Raw genomic sequence first — 14785 nt, 5'->3', positions numbered from 1 at the left:
TTTTAAGTTTTATGTAAACAAATTTAGTAGTTTTTTTTTAATTGTTAACTTTGCTGTCATGTGAACTTCTTCCACCTTTGCTGTTACTGAAAAAAAGTCCATTTTTCTCCTAAGTGTTTACAGTATTTTAAAATTTAATTCATATAAAAAATTTTAAAAAGAATCATCTGGAATTAAATTTTAGGTATTCAGTAGTGGTTTAGTTTCTCATTTCAAAATAAGTTATCAACTTTCCAATTGCCTTTTACTGAATAAATTATAATTTCTCCATTTATTGGAAGGATATAGTTATTAGATTATAAAATACATGCATGTATTCGTGCTGTTTACATGTGTCTCCTGTATGTCCGTGTGTGTATTTGATCTCATTTTTAGAATCTTTGCTTTACTATAAAAGTGCCATGGATTTTCAGTTACAGTAGCTTTAGAGTAAGTTTGAATAACAGAAAAGGCCATCTCCAATCTTATTTTTAATTGTCTAACCTACTGTCTAACCTACTACTACCCATTTATTCTTTTCTGTGAAATTCTAAGTCTTCTTGGCAGCTTTTTCTCTCCTAGAAAAATATGACCTGTGTTTTTATTGTAAATGCATTTCATTTATGTTTCTCTGGAGAAGAGGAGTGTGGTCATCTTTACCATATTGTCTTCCCACCTGGAAAGATGTAAGTTTCTTGAATTACTCAGATCTTTTATTTTTATAACCAAAGTTAAGCCTCTGAGGGCTATAAACTTTCTTGACAGATTTTTTGAAGCATAAAACCCTGATGTCTGGGAAAAATTGCATATACAAAAACACAATATTTTGCATAATATTTCTGGAAAGTACATTTTTGAAAGTTCATCCATTAAAATATCTATCCATTAAAAACTGTCTAATACTTTGAAGAACAGTTTTTATAAGGTTTCATTCTTCTTGTGGGTTCTGCCTATTTCACATACATTTTTTTTTTCTGTTAAGCTTTTAGATAATCTTTTTATTGTTTTCAAACATGTCAGTGAGTCTTGGTGGTGGTCCCTAGAGCCAGTTCACCTGGGATCAAATCTTGACTCCTCCATTTACTACTAGCTGTGTAAAGAACCACTTAATTTGATTGTATCTCCATTTTCTATCCTTAATATAATAATGTTAAAATTAGCATTCTTTATTTATTTTTAACACATTTTTATTTTGTATTGGAGTACAGCCAATTAGCCAGCAATGTTGTGATAGTTTCAGGTGACCAGTGAAGGGACTCAGCCATATAAACACACAGATCCGTTTCTCCCTAACTCCTCTCCCATCCACGCTGCCGCATAACAATGAGTGGAGTTCCATGTGGTACATGGTCGGTAAAAGCAGTATACTTTGGATTAGGTCTTGCAAATACTTACGTGCTATATAAGTGTTAATTAACATTATTAAAAATAGAATATATGTTTAAAATTAGATAACTATGTCTGACTACTTTCCCAATTCTCTTTAATTTTTAACAGTTCTAAAATGTAATCTCTCTTAGATTTCCAGAACAGTGTACATCATCTGCAAATAGCACTAATTTTATTTCTTCCTTTTCAACATTCACACTAGTTTTTTCTTCTTGCTGCTTTGCATTGGCTAAAACTTGCACCAAAATGTTTTATTCTTATCATAAGGAGTATGATGTTATGTTACACTATGAAATATGGTTGCAGCTGATGGGTTTTTATTATGATAAAAGAATATCCTACCATTCCTGGAAAAAAATAAAAGATTTTATATTTAGCAATAAATCGAAGCTGTCTTTCAGCAATTACTTCTTTGGCGTTTCTTTGGTAATTTTTATCCTCCTTAAAATACTAATATGAAGACTACTGTTGGCTGATTTCTTTTTTTTTTTTTCTTTATTGGCTGATTTCTAAATGCTGGTCACAGATTGTCCCCACAGTTATAGTCAGGCACCCAGTAAACCTGATCTTTTTGATCCAGTGGCTTTCTGCTACTTCCATGACTCTCTTGGGACTTCAGAACATTTGCAAGCTAAGAATGCCAGGTCCATGGTCCTGTCTCTGTAGACACACCTTGAATTTATTTCTCTCTGGGGCTTTGCCAGGCAGGAGGAATTTATGATCTATTAATCCCACTGCCTGAATTGTGAGCAACTTGGCTATGACCTCCCCTTTCCGTAGAACAGCAAGAACTTTGCTTCAGTTCCCTCCAATCAGTGCTGAAGTATGTTTATAATACGTCATTTTAGAAGGGCAGAGAAAGGGTGAAAATGAGACATTAGCTGTGTTTCCATCTTTAATCCATCTAAATGTTTATATCTTAACCCGCCAATATTTTATTCAGAATTTTGCATCCATATTCATAAGCAAAAGCTGGCTGTAATTTTTTCTTGGTTGATCTTTGTCAGATTTTAATATCAAAGTCCTAAATAAATTTGGAAGTTTGAAATCATTTTCCATCCTTTGGAACACATTAACTGAAATGAGAATTATCTGTTCCTTGAGGTTTGATAGAATTTACCATCTGTACACAGGGAATATTTTAGATAGTTCTTTGACAGGTTTTGATCTCTTTCATGATTATTAGTTTCCAGAATTCAGTTTTGTTAATATTTTTCATGCCACATTTTAATAAAATATGTAACTCTTTTAATAAAACATGTGGAAGCTAGTGGTCACTCATGACCTCCAGATCTTTTCCTATTAATTCTTTATGGCTTCGCTAGCAAGTTGTTTCATATCCTCCGTGATTTATTGGCTTATGAAACTATCTACAGATAGTTAAATTGTGTTATGGTTTCCATATATTCAACCAAGCTTGCCTTATTATTTCCTTTAATTATCCCTACCATCTCTTGGTAGGGATGCAATTTGCTGAATATTTTTCCCTAAAAGAGACAATGTTAGGGCATATTTAGAGCTGAAGAACTGTATTTACAGCCCATATCAGAGAGCTGGAATTTTGACAGTCCTACCAGAATTTCCTCTAAAACAAAGCCATGATTTAAGTGAAAGTAGTGACATTAGTTGGCAGTATATTGCTGCTAGATTTGTAAATAATGAAATACAGAACAATAAAAAACACACAAAAAATAAACTGGGTATGAAGTCAAGAAAATGGTTTCGCGAACCTGAGTTCTAAAAATCCTAGTAACTGTCCCATTCTCTCACTTTAAAAAATACTTATTTAATAGAATTGAAGCCTAGGGAAGAGCTCAAACAACCAAAAATGGGGAGGAGTTTTACGTTTACCCAGGAAACAAATTGTAAAGCTAAATGATCTGTGTATTCTGGGTATTTTTCATTCTCATCAGGTGCCAAATTTCTCCTTATTTCAAGTTGATTCTATGTTACTAGAGTAGAATGGAATTATGTTTGTTTGTGGGAGAACTATTAGTTAAATGTTAAAAAAAACTGACTTGAAATATAATTATGATATACAGTACATGTATACATACATGGGCTTCCCTGGTGGGTCAGTGGGTAAAGAAACCACTTGCAATGCAGGAGACATAGGGTTTGATCCCTGTGTTGAGAAGGCGTTGCAACCCACTCCAGTAGTCTTGCCTGGAGAATCCCATGGACAGAGGAACCTGGCGGCCTATGGTCCATAGTGTCACAAAGAGCTGGACACAAGTGAAACGACTGAGCACACATGCACATATAAATACATATTTTCAAACTGGACCATCTCCATACTGCACAAAATAATTGATGAGAATTTCTTTAAGATTTCTCTCTCTATATAAAATCAACATGTCCCTTGGGGATGTGATTAAGATAAAAGAAAAGTCAGTTAGAACTATGTTGCAATTCATAAAATGCTCTTTTCCAAAGGTTAGCAATGCATACTGCCACAGAGAGGCTCAGACTGGATTAAAGCAAATCTAGACTCCACAATTCGGAGAGAGCTTGCTTGCTGTCTCACGGGAAGGTGCAAGGGGAAGAGAGCATCTTTCTGGATTAGAGAGCTAAGATTTCAAGGAGTAAAGTTAAAAATCTATTAAATTGAAGCTATTCCTACAACTGCAACTTGGGTCTCTTTGGAGTGCTCAGGCTGATAGATGAACAAAGAAGAGAGTCACTGGCCAGAGTAATTCACCATGATTAGCTGGTGCTTCTGTTACACAGGTATGGGCTGTGTATCTGGAAATCAGTGGTTTGGTGGGATCCTTTCATGGATAATAGTCACCAGAACCAAACCAAGCTACCAAGTGTGCTCAGACCCTGGAGGTGGAGTCTTCTAATCATCTAGCCATCTAGGAGCAGCTGAAGACTGGCTGGGGATGAGAAAAATCTAGAAGGGGGTTGCAACATGGGAGCGAGATGATACATCTTTGGTAGGAGCTGCATGACGGGGGACTAAGGTCTGTCCTGTTGCTGTGTGTGTATTTGTTAGAGATGGTGCCGACTGCCACCTTGAAGAGGCAGTGATAAGTTGATGGGAACATGAGCAGATCTGAGCTGCCTGAGGGTGAACTAAGGCATTTCTGACTTTATCCGCAGCTCTAGAGAACAGTCTGCAGGCTACCAACTGCATCCATCTCCATCACCCTCTGTCCATCTCTGCCTTCCTGCCTCAGGCCTTTTTGTTTGTTTGTTTAAGAAACAGAAGACTTTTCAACCCAGATATAGACACAGCTGAGAAATGCAGGGGACTTAGCCCTCCTAGGAACAACCCTCAGGTGATGGGGGGAGCTGGGGAGTGAGGGCAGCTGGGGGTACCCATCCTGTGGGTACCCGGATGGAAAATTCTGGGAGGCCTCTCACAGGCACACCCTCACCAGAGCACAGTCTCCTGGTTTCTCCTCCTTTATTTAGTTTCTTCTGTTCCTCACTTCTCCGTTTTTTTCTTTGTTTTTTTGACATGGACCATTTTTTAAGTCTTTATTAAATTTGATACAATACTGCTTCTGTTTTATGTTTTGTTTTTTTTTTTTTTTAGCCCTGAGGCATGTGGGATCTTAGTTCCTCAATCAGGGATCAAACCTGCACCCCCTGCCTTGGAAGGTGAAGTCTTAACCTCTGCATCACCAGTAAAGTCCCTGTCACTTCTCTTCTTATCAACCTTCTGCTTACAAGCCCTGTTGTAGGAACCCAAAGTAAGAGATTGGATTTAAACTTTTCTCTGTTAAATTATCAATGTTTGCCCCTTTGGAAGTAAATTATTTATCCCTAGGACATTCATTCTTTAAAAAACTACGAGATTCTCAAACTGTGATTCTAAGTAAATTGGTAGAAGTATTTATTCAAAGATATCTTATTTTTCACTTGGCAAACCTATAAGAAAAAGAGATTCTGTGGGATGAAAAAACCCAGAAGCTCTGAATGGCACACCACAACCAGATAACACATGTGAAATGAAGAGTGTGTCCCCAAATTGCATATCATACTCCTTTGCATGAAGCCATTGTGACATCCATCCCTCTCTCAAGGCTGCTCTCCTTTGTTTGGGCTCTTTCTCTAGGTTTTGTCTGTAATTTCACTTTGTCCCTTCCTCTCTTTTTCCCACAGCCTCTATGTATTTCCTTATGTGGTTTAGTTACTCAGTTGTGACCGACTCTTGCAACCCCAGGAACTGCTGTCTGCCGGTCTCCTCCGTCCAAGGGATTTCCCAGGCAAGAATGCTGGAGTGGGTAGCCATTTCCTTCTCCAGGGGATCTTCCCAACCCAGGGATCGAACCTGCTCTCCTGCATTGCAAGAGAATTCTTTACCACTGAGCCACCATGTAAGACCACATGTACTTCCATACATTCTCTTTTTTCTCTCTCTTTAATTTCTCTTGACATCTGCCCCTTCTCATTCAGTCTGTAAATACTTGTGTCATTTGAGGCTTATTGTAACTCAGATTCCCTCTCTTAGTTTCTTGGAAGTATTTTTTTTTTTCTTTTCTTTTCATGTTAGTACAACGATTTTTGATAAATTGCTTCAGATTTCAGAGAGCCTCCCGGATTGCCAAGCTCAGTGTCTTGTTAGTGGGGACAGCCTAGAAATTTCTGACAAACTAAAATGTCCAACAATTAGACTGAATGTTTTTTAGAATCCTATTAACCTGAGGTATTGAAAGCCAATTACAAACATAGAACTCTATATCACAAGATGTCAATTATACCTCAGTAAAGCTAGAGGGGGGCTTCCCTGGCAGCTCAGCCAATAAAGCATCTGCCTGCAGTGCATGAGACCCGGCTTCAATCCCTGGGTCAGGAAGATCCCCTGGAGTAGGAAATGGCAACCCACTCCAGTACTCTTTTTTTTTTTTTTTTAATTTTTTTTCCAGTACTCTTGCCCGAAAAATTTCCATGGACTGAGGAGCCTGGTAGACTACAGCCCATGGGGTCACAAAGAGTTGGACATGACTGAGCAACTTCACTTTCTTTTCCTAAAGCTAGAGGGGATCTGAAAGCAAAAGCATTCCCATGTAAAACTACTACTATAGTTATTTTTACATGGCATCAGAGAGCAGAGTGCTGTAAATTCATGGATATGTTCTTGCCTCAAGTTCTTAACAAATAATCAAGATAGTCTGTGGACAGCTCAGAGCCCCATAAAATGAAAATGCATGTTGCTCACTGTGGCTTTTCTTTAAAAAATTAACGTTTTATCATATAAACCTTTTAAAAGAGCACATGAAAAGGTGTTGTGGCAAAAGAAGGATTTCAAAGGTGGACATAGAAGAGTAGAGGATGCTAAATATGTATCAGAAACTAAATATTCTTTCTATGAAAAGTATCTAGAAATGGAATGTGAGAAGAAAGCAAACAGCATCGGAACTTATTTTCACTTTTCATACTCTTCTCCTATTTTGTTTAATTCTCCAAGTTTCCACAGAATCTTTCATTTTGAAACAGTAATATTTAAAATTAATTGAATTTATCTGTGCTAAACATATACATGAAACTAGTCAGCATGAAAACTGAAACAGCTGACTTAAGAACTAGACACTGTTTATCCTCATTATTTGCCACGTATTGGGTTTTGGCTTTTAAAAAATCAGTTTGAAGCTTGCCACCTCCACACCATTTCCCAGTTGAATAACCAGTGTAGCCCACAGTTCACTTCTGCACTCCTCTAAGACTTGACTCTTTGTGGGTTTCCTAAAAAGGGTTTCCTTCCCTTGAATCTATTTCTACCTCCTCTTTTTTTTTTTTCATGCGTTAAACCACCTGACATATGGCAAACTCCCATCAGGAAAAGTGGTTCAATGTGACACTTTTGGGGGTGAGTGTGCAAAATGGGATTTCAGAGAGCAAAGTTGTTTGGCCATGTGGTTCCCCTCCTCCAGCCAGTGACGAGGATTTGCCACCAGAGTAGCTAGTGTACACCATCTTCCAACTGAAGACCCCTGCCCTCAGGCCTGGGCTAGTGGTGAGAAGGAGGTTGAATTAAAAAACAAGGTGAATTAGGGACTTCCTTGGAGGTCCAGTGGTCAAGAATCTGCCTTGAAATGCAGGAGACACAAGCTCTATCCTTGATCCAAGAACTAAGATCCCACATGATGCAATGGAGATCCATGTGCCTTAACCAAGATCTGATGCAGCCAAATCAAGTAACTAATTAATTTTAAAAAAAGGCAAGGTGAAGTACATTGTAGGAAGGGTGGAAGCTGGCATCTTAGTTCAGATGTCCTCTCACTCTGCAGAATGTGTCCTACACATTGAATCTCTTTCTGAAGATTTTGCCTCAGCAAACACTGATGTATTTCCCGAACACAGCGAACCATGGGAAAACTTTGATGTGAATTTAAAAGGGTTGAGTGTATTCATACAGAAACAAAGCTGATTGGCTGAGTGGGTTGCAGGATCCCACGAAAGACAGAAGAGAAATTGGATCTGATGTGGCAGGAAATGTTTTGTTCTCCAAAACCTGCTCTAGTTAATGAGGTTGCCAGAGTTTCTTAGCATCTGCAGTGTGACTATTTCCTCCTAATCATGAAATGTTGGCGTTTCAAGACTCAGGAGTTTGGAAATGGAGGGACATTTTGTGCAATAGGTAGGCACACTCTGGACATTAATGAGGTCACAGCTGAAGAGTAAAATAGGATTTTTCCAGTTTCCAGATTTATTCAATATCTTTTATATCAAGAGAGGAAAATACTTATAGGGGAAAAGCAGCTTTAAAGGGGCTTCCCAGATGGTGCTAGTGGTAAAGAACCCACTTGCCAATGCAGGAGACATGAAAGACGCAGGTTCAAGCCCTGGGATTCCCTGGAGGAGGGCATGGCAATCTGCTTTAGTATTCTTGCCTGGAGAATCCCATGGACAAAAGGAGCTTGGCGGACTATAGTCCATGGGGTCGCAAAGACTTGGATGTTTTTGAGGCGACTTAGCACGCGCACATGCAAGCTTTAAAGAGCCAAGAACGTAAAATCCCACACATTTGTTTCCAATTAGTTATTACCTAATCCATGTTTAATGCTAAGCCAAATCTGTATTCTGCAGTATTTACAATTTAATTCAATGCTCCTTTCTGTTAATCACATAACTACCTAGCCATTATTCATTACCAGCTTCGCCCCCTGCTTTTTTTTTTTTTTTGCATGTTGGCTGTATTCTGGACCATGAGACAAGGCTGAGTAACCATAAGGGTTTTGTGTTCACAAGAGCCCTGCTATTCCAGGGAGGTGGGGACTGTCTCACCCCTATGTTGTTCTGTATGTTCTCTGGTGCCGTGAATCAGTCTGTTAACTTAAGTCAGATCATTTTGTTTAACCGTATTTATTTATTTAAAATGAACTTTAGACTTAAATACTGTCCCTGTTGTCAGTGTGACTGCTTAGTTCCTTCCAAAATGTAAAGAAAGTTGGTTCCTGTGATTTTGTGGTTTGAAAGGAGCCAGACCACACCTCCTCCCTGCCCCCTGGCCCCCAGAAGAATACCAGAGGCTCTGGCATTTTCTGGAGAGCACTGCCAACTCTGAAATGGTATTTCTTTTTGTACACCTTTCGCTAAACTCTTTTGACCTGACCTACAGCCAAGTTCTCCTCCCTTCTCTCTCAGGGGTACTTTTTCTCAGACCACTGAGCTCTCATTAATGTCAGGGGTCCATGACTCTTCCTGGATTTTTTCCCTAAAAGAATTCCACAGTCAGAGCAAGCTTATGCTAAGAAGATATGAACAAAGCCAAAATCTAACTAAATAAATCTAGTTGATGCTATTAATAACTCAGTTCATGCATTTTTTTCAATACATTTTTGAATGTTCTGTTTATCTCTGTGATACTTATTATTTTTTTTTTCTTTTTTAATTTTTATTATTATTATTTTTTTTTCCCAGTGGGTTTTGTCATACATTGATATGAATCAGCCATGGATTTACATGTATTCCCAATCCCGATCCCCCCTCCCACCTCCCTCTCCACCCGATTCCTCTGGGTCTTCCCAGTGCACCAGGCCCGAGCACTTGTCTCGTGCATCCCACCTGGGCTGGTGATCTGTTTCACCATAGATAGTATACATGCTGTTCTTTTCAAATATCCCACCCTCACATTCTCCCACAAAGTTCAAAAGTCTGTTCTGTGTTTCTGTGTCTCTTTTTCTGTTCTGCATATAGGGTTATCGTTATCACCTTTCTAAATTCCATATACATGTGTCAGTATGCTGTAATGTTCTTTATCTTTCTGGCTTACTTCACTCTGTATAATGGGCTCCAGCTTCATCCATCTCATTAGGACTGGTTCAAATGAATTCTTTTTAATGGCTGAGTAATATTCCATGGTGTATATGTACCACAGCTTCCTTATCCATTCATCTGCTGATGGGCATCTAGGTTGCTTCCTTGTCCTGGCTATTATAAACAGTGCTGCGATGAACATTGGGGTGCACGTGTCTCTTTCAGATCTGGTTTCCTCAGTGTGTATGCCCAGAAGTGGGATTGCTGGGTCATATGGCAGTTCTATTTCCAGTTTTTTAAGAAATCTCCACACTGTTTTCCATAGCGGCTGTACTAGTTTGCATTCCCACCAACAGTGTAAGAGGGTTCCCTTTTCTCCACACCCTCTCCAGCATTTATTGCTTGTAGACTTTTGGATAGCAGCCATCCTGACTGGCGTGTAATGGTACCTCATTGTGGTTTTGATTTGCATCTCTCTGATAATGAGTGATGTTGAGCATCTTTTCATGTGTTTGTTAGCCATCTGTATGTCTTCTTTGGAGAAATGTCTGTTTAGTTCTTTGGCCCATTTTTTGATTGGGTCATTTATTTTTCTGGAATTGAGCTGCAGGAGTTGCTTGTATATTTTTGAGATTAATCCTTTGTCTGTTTCTTCATTTGCTATTATTTTCTCCCAATCTGAGGGCTGTCTTTTCACCTTACTTATAGTTTCCTTTGTAGTGCAAAAGCTTTTAAGTTTCATTAGGTCCCATTTGTTTAGTTTTGCTTTTATTTCCAATATTCTGGGAGGTGGGTCATAGAGGATCTTGCTTTGATTTATGTCGGAGAGTGTTTTGCCTATGTTCTCCTCTAGGAGTTTTATAGTTTCTGGTCTTACATTTAGATCTTTAATCCATTTTGAGTTTATTTTTGTGTATGGTGTTAGAAAGTGTTCTAGTTTCATTCTTTTACAAGTGGTTGACCAGTTTTCCCAGCACCACTTGTTAAAGAGGTTGTCTTTTTTCCATTGTATATGTTCTGTTTATCTCTGTGATACTTATTATTTTTTATTGGTCTCTCTCGACTTCTACTTTTCTGTTAGAAGAATGAAAATATTTGTAAACTTACTGAGAAATTCTGTCAACTTTTCCAGTACCTTTGATGGACTTAAAGGCAGATTCCAGAGGCTATTTCCTAGTATCATTTTCTCCTAAGAAATTTAACATAATTCTAAAATGTGTTGGCTAGAAAGTGATACTATAGAATAACGTATTGTTTCCTTTGTGTTTATTACACCAGCAACAAAAAATTATAGTATGCCTTTTGCTTTTGTTAATTCAATTACTTACTAGTAGATGGAATTTTGTTTTCAGCAAGAGAGTTATTGAATGCTAAATAGCTCTATTAAATAGTAGTGATTGGAAAACAAATGATTTGTTCAGGCTTTTTAAAGGATGAAAAGCATAAGAAGGAAAGAAATCTTTTATATAGGCTCAGGCTTCAGTGTTTATGAATATTGAACTTTATTTAGGCCAAGTTCACACTGAACACATCAACAAATATGCAAAATTACAAATAAAGAAGAATTTTTGATGGAAAATATGGCATATTTATTTAATCTTAGAGCGTTGTTATAAAATTCTGCAAAGTATATTCTGTCACCCAGCATAAATGCTTCCCATTTGCGGCTGCACTTTGACCAGTGACCGTGGATTAAATGACTTTACAGAGATGTCAGTGAGATGGTACTTTTAAAGAAGAGAGACTATGTCTTGGTAATGAATGAAAGAGCTGTGCTTCAGGAATGTGCTAATTATGGCAAATATTCTTCTAAGGAAACTTTTGAGGTAGATAACTCCCGATGTGGGAGATACTGATTTTTTTTCTCCCTCAACAAATGATTTTATCGCTGCTACATAAACATGTAAGAATATATTAACATAATGTGTGAGTGTGTGTGTGCTCAGTCATGTCTGACTCTTTGCTACCGCATGGACTGTAGCCTGCCAGGTCCGCAGAATTTCCCAGGCAAGAATGTTGAATTGGGTTGCCATTTCCTTCTCCAGGGGATTTTCCAAACCCAGGGATTGAACCTGCATCTCTTGTGTCTCCTGAATTGGCAGGCAGGTTCTTTACCAGCCTAGCCACAAGTGAAGCCCATAGCTATATGAGAAATAGTGAATAACTTGACAGTTCATCTCTTTATTTTAACTAACACATATTAAGCTTATAGTAAATTGATCTAGTATGTCATTGTGTCTCTGCATTTGTTTACATCATGATTCATGGGAGGGAATGAAAAGAACCCAATGTTTTTATGACATAGCCTCGTAAGGAAGATTCTTATTTTTCTTGTGTGATTTTGATTTGCCTCCCAAATGCCATCAGTTTCTGGAAGGTACAACCTGTCAATCCTAAAGGAAATCAACCCTGAATATTCACTGGAAGGACTGATGCTGAAGCTGAAGCTCCAATACTTTGGCCACCTGGTGTGAAGAACTGCTTCACTGGAAAAGACCCTGATGCTGGGAAAGATTGAGGGCAGAAGGAGAAGGGGGCGACAGAGGATGAAATGGCTAGATAGCATCACTGACCATGGACATGAATTTGAGCAAACTCCGGGAGACAGTGGAGGACAGAGGAGCCCGGTGTGCTGCAGTCCACAGGGTCACAAAAAGTCGGGCATGACTTAGGGACTGAACGATGACAACAGACAACGATCGTCCAGTATTAGGTAGATACTGCCTGCGTTTTCCTTTGATTATTGTGTGGAGGTTGTAGAAAGCCAGATTTGTCTCAGGGACATCATTATAAACATAGATTGCAAAGTACAGAGCATGAAGGGCTAGCAGTTCTGTTTCTCATCTTCTGCAGAGGAAGAAGAATAGACATGAATTACAAATATACCTGTTTAATGAAGGCATGGGGTGATCCAGGCAGAAACCCCATCCATAGACTCTTTGTAGCAGGGCTCATTCTTTCTAAGGCCCTGTGAACTAGTGGTCAGAACCGTTGCTCATGACCATTGAATAGCCAGACACGTTTAAAGACCAGCTGCCACCATCAGTAAATGAAAAAGATTGCTTTAGGGTCAAACTCAATTTTGATTGTAAATTGACATTGAGCCTCCAGGGCAATGACACACGGCATTTCTTAAATACTTGAACATATTTACATGGAGAACATTATTTTGTCTCTGTACACATATGACCTCCCTGGAGGTAGACCAGTCAGATCCAAGACCAAGGCAGATTTAACTGGAGCGCATACAAAGGATATGTGGTAACATCATCACACTTAGGGAATCTACTCTGTGCAACTTAGTCTCTCAATTTCATTAAATAACGCTTTTCAAACATTTATTGTCAATGGCTACACTGAAGTAGATTAGAGGACACATGGACTATTTTAGTACACAAAGGATGCTGTAGCTCATTTGTACTTTTGCTGGGACTTCCTATGGTCTCTGTCAGCCTTTTAACCAAAGGATTCTTTCAGAAGCTCTTTGTCAGCTCATACTATCTGATAGCTCTTTGATATTGGGCTATTTTCTCACTGAAATGCCAGAGGAAATCTTTGTTAGGATCACTTTTTAATATATGGTTGTTGTTCAGTAGCTAAGTCATGTCTGACTCTTTGCAATCCCATGAACAGCATACCAGGCCTCTCTGTCCTTCACTATCTCGCTTAAGTTGCTCAAACTCAAGTCCATTGAGTCAATAACACTATCTAACCATCTCATCCTCTGTCACCCCCCTTCTCCTTTTGCCTTCAATCTGTCCTAGCATCAGGGTGTTTTCCAATAACTCAGTTCTTCACGTCAGGTGGCCAAAGTATTGGAGCTTCAGCTTCAGCATCAGTCCTTCCAGTGAATATTTAGGGTTGATTTCCTTTATTATTGACTGGTTTGATCTTCTTGCAGTCCAAGAGGATCTCAAGAGTCTTCTCCAGCACCACAGTTCGAAAGGATAAATTCTTCAGTACTCAGTCTTGTTTATGGTCCAACGCTCACATCTGTACATGACCACTGAAAAACCATAGCTTTGACAATATGGACCTTTGCTGGCAAAGTGATGTCTCTGCTTTTTAATACTCTGTCTAGGTTTATCATAACTTTTTTCCCCTAGGAACAAGCATCTTTTAATTTGGTACACTCAAATTGATTTTCAAACTGTGGTTCATACATAAGGAAACTATCTTGGCCAATATTTTTGTGGGATCTAACAACCTTTAAGAGCATTTTTGCTTCACTTAGTGCTGTTTGTCAACATACTTACAGCCAATTGGAGAGTTCTTTGATCATTGGCAGTTGTAAGTGGAATTGTTTCCAATTTAACATTTTAAATCATGTCATTGAAAGACTAACTAGGGAGATATGAGACTTCAAGAGCTGAACTTGGTAGTGGAAGTGTTGGCATTTTGTGATCCAATCCAATCAATTTTAATGGATGAAAATACCATTAGAATAAACGCATGGGAGCCACAAAATAAAGTAGCAATGAAATAAATGCTTTGCTTGCATGTTTAGTCACTCAGTCCTGTCTAACTCCTTGAGACCCTATGAACTGTAGCCAGCCAGGCTCCTCTACTCATGGGTTTTTTCAAACAAGAATAATGGAGTGGGTTGCCACTTCCTCCTCCAGGGGATCTTCCCCACCCAAGGATCAAATCTTCATCTCCTTCAGCTTCTGCCTTGCCAGTGGATTCCTAGACATAAGCTGCCACAATTCTGAGAACTGGACTCAAGAAAATGGGAACAAACTTCCCTGGAACTAAAAACTGTCAGACTGCATGACTAATTTCAAGATAACTATCAGAGCTGACCATGCTGTTTCTGCATATAACCCCCTCCCTCAACTTTTAAGAACACTTGCCCACTGTTTTTCAGTTGCCTTTGGAAGAAGACCACCCCCCTACCATGGTTGCCAGCATCCAAAATAAAGCAAACTTTGTGTGTTAGTTGTTCAGTCATGTCTGATTCTTTGCTACCCCATGGTATAGCCCATCAGGCTCCTCTGTCCACAGAGTTCTCCAGGTAAGAAAACTGGAGTGGGTAGCCATTCCCTTCATCAGGGAAACTACCCGACCCAGGGATCGAACCTGGGTCTCCTGGTAATGTAGGCAGATTCTTTATCATCGGCGCCACCTTTGCTTTCCACCATACTTACCTCTTTAATAGCTTTTGAGCATCAAGTAGCCAGATCTGCTTTCAGTAACACCTCCCTCCCTT

General features: G+C 38.9%; 1 long non-coding RNA gene across 1 annotated transcript in view; it reads left to right on the top strand.

Annotated features, from left to right (window-relative positions):
* Nucleotides 1–14424, top strand: part of LOC133042600 (uncharacterized) — a 42011-nt gene extending 27587 nt beyond the window's left edge. Inside the window, exon 5 of the long non-coding RNA XR_009689533.1 lies at nucleotides 13478–14424. This is a non-coding gene — a long non-coding RNA (uncharacterized LOC133042600). The remainder of the gene's footprint in view (nucleotides 1–13477) is intronic.
* Nucleotides 14425–14785: the final 361 nt, after the last annotated feature.

This window comes from Dama dama, chromosome 21, assembly GCF_033118175.1.
Source record: "Dama dama isolate Ldn47 chromosome 21, ASM3311817v1, whole genome shotgun sequence".
Lineage (NCBI taxonomy): Eukaryota > Metazoa > Chordata > Mammalia > Artiodactyla > Cervidae > Dama > Dama dama.
This window is presented reverse-complemented; position numbering and strand designations above follow the sequence as displayed.